Raw genomic sequence first — 11,256 nt, 5'->3', positions numbered from 1 at the left:
GTGAGTTTCTCTGTTGTCTTGATTTGCCATGGTAATTGAAGTTCTTTGTGGGCTATGAAACATATTCTTTTGGTCTTCAGAGATTGATGAATGTTCTCGGACTTGTCGGGGTCACCAATTGAAGTGTAGTTTGGTTGTGAAGGAAATAAAACTCAGGAATAAAAAACAAAATTATTTAATATTTTATTTCACAACCGTTTCTTCAAATATCAATGTTCGAAAGAAAAATCACATTTTTTTCTATTTCTCAAATATCAAAAGTCAAAGGTAACTCGATTTGAAAATTAATTTTGATAACAAGTAAAATTAATTTTTTAAAGAGAATAAAAATTTCAAAGGTATTTTGATATGAAAAAATTAATTGTTTAACAAGTAAAAATAATTTTAAGCAAAAAAAAAATCAAAGGTAACTTGATTGAATATAAATATGTTAGAGTGGTGTTGCTCCTACAACCACCACAGTATTAAAAATACCCACGCGCAAACATATCGATTGCATCGATGACAGATATCGATTACAGGCAGATAAAAGAAATATAGGAAAATTTCCTATATTCTAACAAGTGTGTTTCCTTAAGTTTTGAAAGGATTGAATACTTCTTAGTACGAATTAACTAAAATATTTTTCAATGCCAAGTGTTATTCGTATGTATAAGCTTTATATAATAAAGGAAATCAGAATTATCATTTTATAGGAAATTTTACTAAATTTGAGGAAACTTGGGTTTAGTTCGGTTTTTGTTTATTTTTACGAATGCTTTGTTATCAGTGAATAAAATTTTCTTTTTCAGTAGTAAATTCTTATACCCAGCGAAGAAAACAGTATTATTAAAATTCCATGCCTTATTCTAGTTAATGAACTATTCCTAACTTCTTTCAGTTTAGGATTTTTTTACTGAAACAAGTAAAATTTATTATTTCACACAAAAATTTACCTTAATGGAAATAAAATGGCTAAACTAAATTGATGAACATGTTTCCTTTTAGTTTAGAAGGCATTTTTTTCTGGGTGTACCAGAAACTTTATGTGTCTACAAAAACCAATGGTCGATTCAGAATACACTCCTGAACAAGGTTGTGGAATCATAGTGTGAGGATTTTGCTGACGTCGGAATCGAACTAAACCAATCCGGACAACACCAATTTTGTATATCATCAAAGAAGAATGCAATTTTCTAGGAACAATGAATCTCTATGTCTACACCCAAAGAAAAAATGATTTCTCCTGGAATAAAATTCCCCTTCGCTACAATATATCTTCTTTAAGAGAAATTAAAACCGAATTTATGATAAATCTTTCGCGATCGATAAATTCAAAAACTATTGGTCTGATTTAGACGAAATTTGATATGCACACACAAAAAAATAATACTTTCCTCCCAAACAACCATGCAAAAATTGGTCCACATCGGTCCATAATTATATGGGTGTACCAGAAACTTTATGTGTCTACAAAAACCAATGGTCGATTCAGAATACACTCCTGAACAAGGTTGTGGAATCATAGTGTGAGGATTTTGCTGACGTCGGAATCGAACTAAACCAATCCGGACAACACCAATTTTGTATATCATCAAAGAAGAATGCAATTTTCTAGGAACAATGAATCTCTATGTCTACACCCAAAGAAAAAATGATTTCTCCTGGAATAAAATTCCCCTTCGCTACAATATATCTTCTTTAAGAGAAATTAAAACCGAATTTATGATAAATCTTTCGCGATCGATAAATTCAAAAACTATTGGTCTGATTTAGACGAAATTTGATATGCACACACAAAAAAATAATACTTTCCTCCCAAACAACCATGCAAAAATTGGTCCACATCGGTCCATAATTATATATAGCCCCAATATAAAGGGACCCTCAGATTTGGCTTGTGGAGCCTCTAACAGAAGCAAATTTCAGCCGGATCGGTATATGGTCTCTAACAACCATGCAAAAATTGGTCCATATCGGTCCATAATTATATATAGCCCCCATATAAACCGATCCCCAGATTTGGCTTGCGGAGCCTCTAAGAGAAGCATATTTCATCAGATCAGGCTGAAATTTGGTACATGGTGTTGGTATATGGTTTCTAACAATCACGCAAAAATTGGTTCACATCGGTCCATAATTATATATAACCGATCCCCAGATTTGGCTTGCGGAGCCTCAAAGAGAAGCAAATTTCATCCGATCCGGCTGAAATTTGGTACATGATGTTGGTATATGGTCTCTAACAACCATGCAAAAATTGGTCCACATCGGTTCATAATTATATATAGCCCCCATATAAACCGATCCCCAGATTTGGCTTGCGAAGTTTCCAAGAGAAGCAAATTTCATCCAAGCCGGTTGTAATTTGGAACATGGTGTTAGTATATGATCCTTAACAACCGTGCCAGAATTGATCCATATCGGTCCATAATTATATATAGCCCTCATATAAAACGTTCTCCAGATTTGACCTCCGGAGCCTCTTGGAGGAGCAAAATTCATCCAATCCGGTTCAAATTAGGAACAAATTATAACACAGATTTATGTCCTCTTTAATATAAACTACAAATTATGACACGAATGTGGACGAATAATAACTATATATCCATTTAAAATATAAAAATATTAATTTTTTTGGCATTTTCAATATAAATAACTACATCTAAATCACTTCCACACATAATTTGAGACACAAATGTTAACGACGTATTTGCAAAATAACCTGAACTTGATGGTTCCATTGAAAAATGTTTAACTTTTACAATACTTTTTAAAATAAATAAAATTTTCAACGGGAACGTTTTCACTGTTTTCAGCCTTTTTTGCACAAAAATTTGTATGAAGTTTGACTTTGAAGTTTCACTGCAAAAACACCAGACCACTTGTGACATTTATTTTAACGACAAGTGATGTAGAATTTTATATACTGTAACCGTGTGCAAAAAATTTTAACGATACTTAATTTTTGTTTTGTTTTTTTTAATTAATCCAAGAAAACAGGCTATTCTAACCCTGTGTGCGACGGTGTGAAACTTAGTGGAGTCTGATACTATACTGGATGTGATAAACTGGCTTTCGACCTGCTTAAACCAAAATGGAGAGATCTTGACTGAAACGCTTGCAATTTTTTGATGTCCAGCGGTCAAGGGATCATCCATCGGATTTGTGGACCTATTACCTTGTTCTGGTGAAGGAGGATTCACGCCCGGTATAAGGACATCTCGGTGAGTTTCTCTGTTGTCTTGATTTGCCATGGTAATTGAAGTTCTTTGTGGGCTATGAAACATATTCTTTTGGTCTTCAGAGATTGATGAATGTTCTCGGACTTGTCGGGGTCACCAATTGAAGTGTAGTTTGGTTGTGAAGGAAATAAAACTCAGGAATAAAAAACAAAATTATTTAATATTTTATTTCACAACCGTTTCTTCAAATATCAATGTTCGAAAGAAAAATCACATTTTTTTCTATTTCTCAAATATCAAAAGTCAAAGGTAACTCGATTTGAAAATTAATTTTGATAACAAGTAAAATTAATTTTTTAAAGAGAATAAAAATTTCAAAGGTATTTTGATATGAAAAAATTAATTGTTTAACAAGTAAAAATAATTTTAAGCAAAAAAAAAATCAAAGGTAACTTGATTGAATATAAATATGTTAGAGTGGTGTTGCTCCTACAACCACCACAGTATTAAAAATACCCACGCGCAAACATATCGATTGCATCGATGACAGATATCGATTACAGGCAGATAAAAGAGAACAAGAGAACATAGAGAACAAGCGAGTAAGACAGACGTGTTACAACCAAAGCTCTTCATAAATTGGATTTTTTTTATATAAAACCTTTCAAAACCGGCGGAAAAATAAACTCAGAAATAATATTATTTGAAATCGAACACTTTGGTTATACGATTCCTTGCGAATCATGGATATGAACTGTGGAAAATGCAATTTAATTTGTCGAGATGTTGAAGTGCGCTGCGGCGGCTATTGTGAGAAAAATTACCACATGAAATGCGTTGGCCTTTCCAAGTATGAATGTGATGCACTTTTTAAATACAAGAACTTGCGATACATTTGCGACGGCTGTATGAATTTTATTAAACTTACGAATGAAAACTACAAAAGTTTATTTAATCTTGTTAAACAATCGGAAACAAAAATGGCAGAAGAAATAAATAAAACAAACAAGCTAATGGAACAACAAGTTAAAGTTGCTAAGGCAGAGATTGTGAGAGAAATAAAGAGAGCACAAACAAATACGGGAGATGATACATATGCAAGTAAGCTTAAATCAGCGAATAGTGTACCAGTTATTTTGAAGCCTAAAAACCAACAAACAAGCGAACTAACAGAAAAAGAAGTGAAGGAGAAAATCAAACCATCGGATTTGAATATGACTGTTAAGAGAATTGCAAAGAGAAATGACGGTATTATAGCAATCAGTTGTGATAATGTGAGTGAGAGAAACGCTCTGTCAGATAAAATTAAAGAGAAGATGGGGAATGAGTACGAGGTACAGGCACCAAGGATGAGAAATCCTAAAATATTAGTAACTGGAATGAGTGAGGAACTGGAGAAATCTGTAATAGTTCGAGCAATAAAAAATCAAAACGATATTAATGATGTCAATTTGCAATGCATCAAGGTTTATAAGTCCAATAAAAATCCGCAGATTTTTAATGCGATTATAGAAACAGATGGTGAGGGATACAACAAAATTATGGGAAAAAAGAAAATATATGTTGAATGGGATAGATGCCCAGTATACGAAATCTGTAACGTTTTAAGGTGCTTCAAATGTTGGGGATTCAACCATACTGCCAAATATTGTAAAAATGATGGGCAGATTTGTGCTAAATGTAGCCAAACTGGTCATACGTATAGAGAATGTAGAAATAGTAGTAAATGCATTAATTGTGTAAAAGCTAAAGAAAGATTGAGATTGGCAGACATTGACATTGGTCATGACAGTAGAAGTGAGGATTGCCCTGTATTGATTAGAAGGAGAAAAATGGAAACAGAAAGAATAGCCTACTAGCAACCAAAGGAAATAAAAGGGATATATTTAAATATTGGCGGATTAACATCAAACTACAATGAACTGGAAATTCTATGCGAAAATCAAAAACCTGTCTTCATATGCATATCGGAAACCCACTTAACAGATGATATTGATGATAGTGAGATCATGTTAGAAAAGTACAATGTTGTTCGCTGCGACAGTACATCAAGACACACTGGAGGGGTATGTTTTTACATAGATAAAAAATGGAATTTCAATAAACTGGATGCCAAGGCCGTGGACAAACAATTTTGGTGGTTACAAATTGAAATATTTTATGAGAATGTAAAATTTTATTTAGTTGGAGTTTATCGATCGCCGAATAGACAACATTCGCCAGAAGGAAATTTTATAGCATATTTTGAGCAAGAGATGGAAAGATTTGTAGGAAAAGACTTTCTTGTAGTTGGTGATTTCAATATTGATTGGTTAGTCAACACTGCATCAAAAAAACGCATACAGGAAATTATCGAAGATAATTTTTTTAAACAAGTTGTCATGGAACCAACAAGAATTGCACACAATTCACAAACTTTAATTGACTATGTAATTACTAATATAAATAATATCAAAGTAAAAACAGAAAATAGTCTCAATATCAGTGATCATGAAACTTTACAAATAACTATCTCATCTCAAGAAGAAATCAATTACTGTAAGCCAACTAATATGCGAGTTCTGCAATTCAATAACACAATTCTGCGAGGGAAGCTAAATTGTAGTATGGTCAATGTTAATTCGATGTTTGCAAATTTTGAAGATTATTCAGATCTATTATTAAATGATATAAATTCTGCCTTGAAGAGTATGGTAATTTCAAGAACCATAAAAAATAAATCAAATCCGTGGTTCAACCAACACTTAAAATCAATGAAGCATAGAAAAATATATCTCCATAATATGGCCATATGGTATAACAATGAGTATTCATGGAATCAATACAGAATATTTAGGAATCAATACAAGAAACAGTTAAGCCTTGCCAAAGCAAATTACATCAATAGCAAAATAAGTGAATGTAGATCACAAAAAGATATGTGGAGATCTATTAAAAAGCTTGTGGTAAAGAAGGTGGACACTTGCGTAAACGAAATTGAAATTAATGGAAAAATTTTACGTAGCGAAAAAGACATAGCTGAAGGTTTGAATTTCTTCTTCATCCAAAGCATCAAAAATATATCTGATGGAATTGATTTTATAAATTATGAAAACATCATAAACGTAAATCCAGAATTAAAATTTAGATTCGAAATTTTGGATCTAACTCAAATAAAGGACACAATGAAAACCATGAACAACAAGAAAGATCAAAATATGTTGTCAGTAAATATGCTCACCCAAAACTTTGATATAGTAGGACCACATTTACAAAGAATAATAAATTCATCCCTCCAAAATGGAATTTTTCCCAAATGCTTAAAAGAGTCATGCGTTGTACCAGTTCAAAAAGTTCAAAATACTACTAATCCTGCGGAAATAAGACCCATAAATATGTTATCTACGTTGAGTAAACTAATGGAGAAGATAGTATACAACCAATTAAGCAATTACTTTGAAGGTAATCAATTATTATATCCAATGCAATCAGGATTCCGAAAAAATCATAGCTGCGAAGCCTTACTAAATCTAGTGGTATCAGGATGGAAAATCGAAATGGTCCAACGAAAAGCTATAGTTGCTGTTTTTCTCGATTTTAAACGAGCGTTTGAAGTAATAAATAGAGACATTTTGATAAAGAAGTTAGAACAATATGGAATCAAAGGGACTGAGTTGGCATGGTTTAGAAGTTATTTAAGCAATAGAACGCAGAGAACAAAGTGTGGAAATTACATATCAGCTCCAATATCTAATGAATTTGGTGTACCTCAAGGTGCAGTTCTTGGAACTCTTCTCTTTCTCATATATATAAATGATTTAGAAAAAGTTGTTGCAAACTCAAAAGTATGTATGTTTGCTGACGATACTCTGTTGTATGTAAGTGGAGAGGATGCAGAAGAATGTGTGCGAAAAGTAAATGAAGACCTTAAAGGAATTGAAACGTATTTAAAGATGAACAAGATTAAGATTAATACAAGCAAAACGAAAGCAATGGTATTAAACGGCAGTTCTACTCAAAATATTTGTATGGAAGGAGTAGAAATAGAAAAAGTAGAAGAAATCAAATATTTAGGAGTAATAATTGACAAACATCTTAAATTCGAAGCGCATTTTAACTATATTTGTAAAAAGATAGCCAAAAAGATTTCCTTTTTAAGAAGGATACGTAATCAAGTATCAACTATTTCTGCTATAAATATATATAATACCACAATTAAGCCACACTTTGAATATTGCTCAACGATATTGTTCATGGGAACATTACAATGGAAAGGAAGACTACAGAAGCTTCAAAACAAGGGAATGAGAACTATCCTCAAGTGTAACTTTTTAACACATATAAGCGACATGCTTGATGCACTGAAGTGGTTATCTGTGAATCAGAGAATTATGATGAACGCCTTGATATACATATTTAAAATAAAGAATGGATTGATGCCAAATTACATGCGTGAATATATAGTTTACGTAGCAGATGCCCAGCCCTATAACCTGAGAAATGCTATTGATTTTAGATTAGGATTTTCTTCAACAACTTTTGGTCAAAATTTACTGCTCTATAATGGCTTAAGAATGTATAATAATATGCCGGATGAAATAAAAATCGAAACAAATTTGTATAGGTTTAAGCAAAAAGTTATTACATACGTAAAACAAAAATTTTAATTAAATGAAATCCAATTCAAGTAGATATTTATACATATAATTGTACTTAAAAATAGCATAAATATTGCTAAATAAATGAATGAAATGGAAATGGAAATGGAAAAGAAATATAGGAAAATTTCCTATATTCTAACAAGTGTGTTTCCTTAAGTTTTGAAAGGATTGAATACTTCTTAGTACGAATTAACTAAAATATTTTTCAATGCCAAGTGTTATTCGTATGTATAAGCTTTATATAATAAAGGAAATCAGAATTATCATTTTATAGGAAATTTTACTAAATTTGAGGAAACTTGGGTTTAGTTCGGTTTTTGTTTATTTTTACGAATGCTTTGTTATCAGTGAATAAAATTTTCTTTTTCAGTAGTAAATTCTTATACCCAGCGAAGAAAACAGTATTATTAAAATTCCATGCCTTATTCTAGTTAATGAACTATTCCTAACTTCTTTCAGTTTAGGATTTTTTTACTGAAACAAGTAAAATTTATTATTTCACACAAAAATTTACCTTAATGGAAATAAAATGGCTAAACTAAATTGATGAACATGTTTCCTTTTAGTTTAGAAGGCATTTTTTTCTGGGTGTACCAGAAACTTTATGTGTCTACAAAAACCAATGGTCGATTCAGAATACACTCCTGAACAAGGTTGTGGAATCATAGTGTGAGGATTTTGCTGACGTCGGAATCGAACTAAACCAATCCGGACAACACCAATTTTGTATATCATCAAAGAAGAATGCAATTTTCTAGGAACAATGAATCTCTATGTCTACACCCAAAGAAAAAATGATTTCTCCTGGAATAAAATTCCCCTTCGCTACAATATATCTTCTTTAAGAGAAATTAAAACCGAATTTATGATAAATCTTTCGCGATCGATAAATTCAAAAACTATTGGTCTGATTTAGACGAAATTTGATATGCACACACAAAAAAATAATACTTTCCTCCCAAACAACCATGCAAAAATTGGTCCACATCGGTCCATAATTATATGGGTGTACCAGAAACTTTATGTGTCTACAAAAACCAATGGTCGATTCAGAATACACTCCTGAACAAGGTTGTGGAATCATAGTGTGAGGATTTTGCTGACGTCGGAATCGAACTAAACCAATCCGGACAACACCAATTTTGTATATCATCAAAGAAGAATGCAATTTTCTAGGAACAATGAATCTCTATGTCTACACCCAAAGAAAAAATGATTTCTCCTGGAATAAAATTCCCCTTCGCTACAATATATCTTCTTTAAGAGAAATTAAAACCGAATTTATGATAAATCTTTCGCGATCGATAAATTCAAAAACTATTGGTCTGATTTAGACGAAATTTGATATGCACACACAAAAAAATAATACTTTCCTCCCAAACAACCATGCAAAAATTGGTCCACATCGGTCCATAATTATATATAGCCCCAATATAAAGGGACCCTCAGATTTGGCTTGTGGAGCCTCTAACAGAAGCAAATTTCAGCCGGATCGGTATATGGTCTCTAACAACCATGCAAAAATTGGTCCATATCGGTCCATAATTATATATAGCCCCCATATAAACCGATCCCCAGATTTGGCTTGCGGAGCCTCTAAGAGAAGCATATTTCATCAGATCAGGCTGAAATTTGGTACATGGTGTTGGTATATGGTTTCTAACAATCACGCAAAAATTGGTTCACATCGGTCCATAATTATATATAACCGATCCCCAGATTTGGCTTGCGGAGCCTCAAAGAGAAGCAAATTTCATCCGATCCGGCTGAAATTTGGTACATGATGTTGGTATATGGTCTCTAACAACCATGCAAAAATTGGTCCACATCGGTTCATAATTATATATAGCCCCCATATAAACCGATCCCCAGATTTGGCTTGCGAAGTTTCCAAGAGAAGCAAATTTCATCCAAGCCGGTTGTAATTTGGAACATGGTGTTAGTATATGATCTTTAACAACCGTGCCAGAATTGGTCCATATCGGTCCATAATTATATATAGCCCTCATATAAAACGTTCTCCAGATTTGACCTCCGGAGCCTCTTGGAGGAGCAAAATTCATCCAATCCGGTTCAAATTAGGAACGTGGTGTTAGTATATGGTCGCTAACAACCATACCAAAATTGGTCCAATTACACAAAAATTGGTCCATATCGGTTTATAATCATGGTTGCCACTAGAGCCAAAAATAATCTACCAAAGTTTTATTTCTATAAAAAATTTTGTAAAATTTTATTTCTATAGAAAGTTTTGTCAAAATGTTATTTCTAGAGAAAATTTTGTTCAAATTTTATTCGGTTCATAATCATGGTTGCCACTCGAGCCACAAATAATCTACCAAGATTTTATTTCTATAGAAAATTTAATCAAAAGTTTATTTCTATAGAAAATTTTGTTAAAATTTTATTTCTGTAGAATTTTTTGTCAAAATTTTCTTTCTATAGAATATTTTGTCAAAATTTTTATTTCTATAGAAAATTTTGTGAAAATTTTATTTCTATAGAAAATTTTGTTAAAATTTTATTTCTGTAGAAAATTTTGTCAAAATTTTATGTCTACTTTGTCAAACTGAATTATATACGTATTGGATCGATCTTTTTTGATTTAATATATACCACGTATGGTTTTAAGATACTTTGCCATCGGCAAGCGTTACCGCAACTTAAGTAATTCGATTGTGGATGGCAGTGTTTAGAAGAAGTTTCTACGCAATCCATGATGGAGGGTACATAAGCTTCGGCCTGGCCGAACTTACGGCCGTATATACTTGTTTTGTTTAATTTTACCTTTTGCCCGGATGCACAATGGAACCGCGGACCATACAGTTTGTAAGCCAACACACTATTCACTACTTTGCTGTTATTGTCATCAACGAATAATTATTGCTATAGCCATAAACGGCCAAGCAAGGCATACAGTCCAGAAGTTTTATTTATAGAGCATAGTTTTGAGCGCCTACAAGCCGATGCAAGGAGACAGAGACTTTCTTAAAACTACATCTATAGTAAACGGAAATAATGTAATTTTACATATATTCCAAAATGTTTTTTGTCTATAAGCAGGTTAAGACCGAAGATGGGTTATATCGGTCCATATAAACCGATCATCCAATTTGGGGCTTGTTCTTCTAGAAACTGTTGATTTGATCCCATTTTCCTGAAAATGGAAATTTAGAGGTATTTGTGGACTATAAAAAGGTGTACCGAATATGGTGTATATCGGTCCCTGTTTTGGTATAACCCGATCTCCCGACTTGACTTCTTGGGCTTCTATACACTGCAATTTTTATACGATTTGCTTGAAATTCAAGCTCTAGAAGTATTTTAGGTCCACAAACAAATGTACCGAATATTGTGTGTATCAATCCATGGTTTTGTATAGCCTCCATATATAAAGGGTGATTTGTTAAGAGCTTGATAATTTTTTTTTTAAAAAAACGCATAAAATTTGC

Source organism: Haematobia irritans, chromosome 4, assembly GCF_050003625.1.
Source record: "Haematobia irritans isolate KBUSLIRL chromosome 4, ASM5000362v1, whole genome shotgun sequence".
NCBI lineage: Eukaryota > Metazoa > Arthropoda > Insecta > Diptera > Muscidae > Haematobia > Haematobia irritans.
This window is presented reverse-complemented; position numbering follows the sequence as displayed.